Here is a 4402-nt window from a genome sequence, read left to right on the forward strand (position 1 = left end):
AAATGACAAACAAGTGCTACTCTACTGCCCAAAACTCGCGTTTGAATCATCAGTGATAAATCCTTTAAATGAAAACGTACTTACTACACTGACTCACGTCTAACGTTACTCTTCCAGGATCAGTAAACAGTCCTCCATAAAATGTGCTGCACACATCTGGATATTTGGGTTAAACTGTTCTGGAACAGTGTTGTAGATACAACTTAACCACTGATTTGTAGTCGTGTCCTCTTTTGGAAGATCAAACAAAGTAGTTTCGCGTTCACAACGAATAACACAGCGGCCTAGCGTGAGCCGAAGCCCCGGCTTAGCGTGCGCTGAGGCCGGGATAGAGTGAGCCGAGGCAGCAGAGTCGAGAACTGCGTACCCGGCGGATGCGACGAATGAGCGGCAACCACGTGACAGACCCCGGGCTGGACTCCGCTTTGTCCACGGTGAAAGTTGATGTATTCCCTCAGCGACCAGCACAGATAAGCTCTAGGCATGACGAAGTGGATATCGTCCTCTTTTGGAAGACCAAATAAAGTAGTTTCCCTTTCACAACGAAACACACAGCGCCTTCACGACATCACTGCAGCGTCAACAATACTACAGCGAGAATAAAAGTTACACCTTCTTTCTTTGCGTGAACATTTGGGCGGCGTTATGCAAATCTTCCCACATCGTGGCATAGACATGTGGGGGGCGTGTTAGAATGAGTTGTTTTAGGTAGGTGTGGCTGACTCTGAACTTTTATAAAGAATATCTCTTTGGATTTGAGACTTTAGTCTTTGCAGCTTTACAGATCTTCTTTATGCACCAAGAGCTTGTAACACTCCAAAGAGAAAGGAAAAATTGAAATCGCATCATATGACCCCTTTAAATCCAATCGTCTTTTGCAACAGTCGCAAAAACTTTGTGCGTGTCAATGTGCGGTTTCGTCAAATATAATTTTGTGAGAGGGCGTTAGTTAAATATATGAAATGTAAATTAAATATAGGCTATGTTCAGTTTTCCCACATGCAACAACCACCACTGCGCAAGTCGTTGTGTTCAATTCACGAAAAAGTTACTTCCATTTTTGGCGAATTTTCACGTGCACAATCCAGTCATTTCAATAGGAATTCACATGATCATGAATTTTGCATGAGGGCAAAATATTTCCCAACAAATATTTTTCAAAAAAATTTGAATTTTGCCAGATTGACCAACAGAGAGCTGCTTGATTTGGAAGTGACTTCTGTGTGAGCTTTGCTTCATATGGAAGCCCGTTTCTGACACGGGATAATTAATTGCGATTTTTTTATCTCAGAATTCTAAAAATTTCTCAAAATTCTGAAAAGTCTGAATTGTGAGACAAACAGGTCACAGTTACCTTTTTTATTCCATGCGTGAAATTGTGAAAAAAAAAAAAAAATCACAATTAGGCTACCTATTGTTTTCTATGGCAGAAACAGGAAAAAAAATTATAATTTCTGATTTTTTTTTTTTATTCTGAGTTTAAAAAAAAAGTCTTGTTACTCTTTTTTTCATCCTATGATTGTGTAAATCTCTTTCAGCCCTTAAGATTTACAATAGTATTTTTACAGTAGGACATTAATGCTACACATAAGCACCCATTGTAGTATCTGTTTGTGTTCATTTCTGTGAGTGTTCTGAGAACTGAGTGAGTTCTTATTGCTGTCACACACACAAGACCTGGTTGTGACCCCTAAAGACTTTCTGAGCCAGGACGTGTAATTATAGTCTCCGGCATCCACCTGTCAGACCCTGGCAATAACACAGGACAATTTAATTGACCAAGCTGCCTTTTAATTAAGCTACTTGCACTTCCTGTGGTGATAGGAGCGTAAATCTATGTCACACATACAGTGTCACCTGGTTGTAGAGCACTTTTGTTACTTTACATATTTCAAAAGACACTATATAATAGTAATATATATAACATTTCATATTAATATTTATTAACATTATATATATCTATATTGACTTCTTTGGCTGGTCTCCCAAGCTGGTTTTAAAATGGTTTTGGCCATTTTTTTTAGCAGTGCAGGCTGATCTTATCTGGTTTTTAGCCGTTTTATTTACTGAATCAACTGGTTTTAGCTGGATTAGTATAGAAACATGATAACACCATTCTAGTAACTTGCTAATCATGTTAACAACATGCTAGTAACATGGTATTCATGCTAGAAAAATGCTAGAAATTTTGCTAAACATGCTGGTAACATGCTAATCATGCTAACAAAATGATAACACCATGGTAGTAACATGCCAATCATGATAACAACATGTTAGTAACTTGTTAATCATGGTAGAAACATGTTATCAACTTGCTAAACATGCTAGAAACATGTTAATCATGCTAGTAAATGTGCTAATCATGATAACAAAATGTTAACACCATGCTTGTTTCTAACATGTTTAACAAGTTGCTAGCATGATTAGCATGTTACAAGCATAATGTTAACATGTTTTTAACATGTTTAACAAGTTGCTAGCATGTTACATGTTAACATTATGCTTGTAACATGCTAATCATGCTAGTAAAATGCCAATTATGCTAGAATCATGTTAACAACATGCTAGTAACTTGCTAATCATGTTAAATTGCTAGTAACACCATGCTAATCACGCTAGAATCATGTTATCAACATGTTAGTAACTTGCTAATCATGCTAACAACATGCTAGGAAAATGCTAATCATGGTAGAAACATGCTATTAACGGGCTAATCATGCTAACAACATGCTAGTAAAATGCTAATCAAGTTAGAAAACATGCTAATCACGTTAGAATCATGTTATCAACATGTTAGTAACTTGCTAATCATGCTAACAACATGCTAGGAAAATGTTAATCATGGTAGAAAAATGCTATTAACGGGCTAATCATGCTAACAATGTTAACAACATGCTAGTAAAATGCTAATCAAGTTAGAAAACATGCTAGTAACATGCTAATCACGCTAGAATCATGTTATCAACATGTTAGTAACTTGCTAATCATGCTTGTAGCATGCTAATCATGCTAGAAACATGCTAGTAACTTGCTAATCATGCTAACAAAATGCTAGTAAAATGCTAATCAAGTTAGAAAACATGCTAGTAACTTGCTAATCATGCTAGAATTTAATGCTAACATGTTAGTAACTTGCAAATTATGTTAATAACATGCTAATCATGCTAGCAACTTGTTAATAATGCTAGCAACATGTTAGTCATGCTAGAAACACCCTAGCAATATGTTTTATACCCATCTGTTTTTCTGATAGACTGTATTGCCTTTAAAACATTCAAACTTTAATCTTTAAAACTATTTTAACTTTCAAACTACTTAAAGTTGTCTTAAAAAAGCCTAGCTAGAAAGTTTGAAAAAGTCTGAAGTTTTCTTTTAGATTAAAGTTTGTCTACAAACTTTTCAATCTAGTCACACATACATTCTCAGGGAAAAAAGGTATAAAAGCTAACTTTGGCAGTACCCTTTCAAAAGGTACTAATACACTTTTGGTACTATTAGGGCCTTTAGCACCGCTTTAGTTCCAGAACTAAATGTACAGTACTAAAGTACTGAGACGATTTTGCGTGAACTATTTCCCAGTACCATTTAAAGGGTTGCATTCGCACCGAGAGTGTGTACCAAGAAGTGACGTAAGCCAGTCGACAGCGACGTCATTAGTGTGCGGCGTTCAACAACAGAGACAAAGAAGAACAACGTTAACAACAGGAGGATGGAGGACGCTGTGATCAGAGCGGTGTTTAATATGTACCTTCAAGGTACTAATATGCACCATTTAGGGGTAACTAAGGTACAAAAGTGTACCCTGTGAAAAGGTACCACCCCAGTGATAACTTTTGTACCTTTTTTTGAGTGTTTATTTTGTTTTAGATCATGTCAAAGCTCAAGTGAAAGCCAGCCAGTGCTGATGTGTCTGAACAAATACCTGTAGCTAAAAAAAAAAAAAGAAAAAGATGTTTACTTGAGTTCAAATGTAAACTGGATATTTCCGGTCAAGTGGTCCAGATTGAAAGTGATGAATTGCACTGAGAACAGGATTTAGTGTGGCATACAACACTTTCCTACAAAAAACACATCCGCCGTGTAACATAAACCCCCCGAAACTGCCTGAAGATCGGTCATCAGCACTAAACACCCACATTCAATAATGGGAACACTAGGTAAAGGTTTTACAGCCCAAACCAGGTGTGTTATTATTATTAAGAAATGTTATAATGGATCCGGTGTCAATAACGGCTCGAGAATGACGTGGACACGGGAGGCCGTGAGTGTTGGCAGTCAGGTGCTGGATGAAGGGCGGGAACGGATGTGAGGAGGACAGAATCCGAGCCAACACGCACTCATCCACATAAACACTGTTCACACAGCACCGACCTGGCACTGCACACCCTACAGACTAGACCAG

Source organism: Sinocyclocheilus grahami, unplaced genomic scaffold (assembly GCF_001515645.1).
Source record: "Sinocyclocheilus grahami isolate Dianchi unplaced genomic scaffold, SAMN03320097.WGS_v1.1 scaffold32.1, whole genome shotgun sequence".
Lineage (NCBI taxonomy): Eukaryota > Metazoa > Chordata > Actinopteri > Cypriniformes > Cyprinidae > Sinocyclocheilus > Sinocyclocheilus grahami.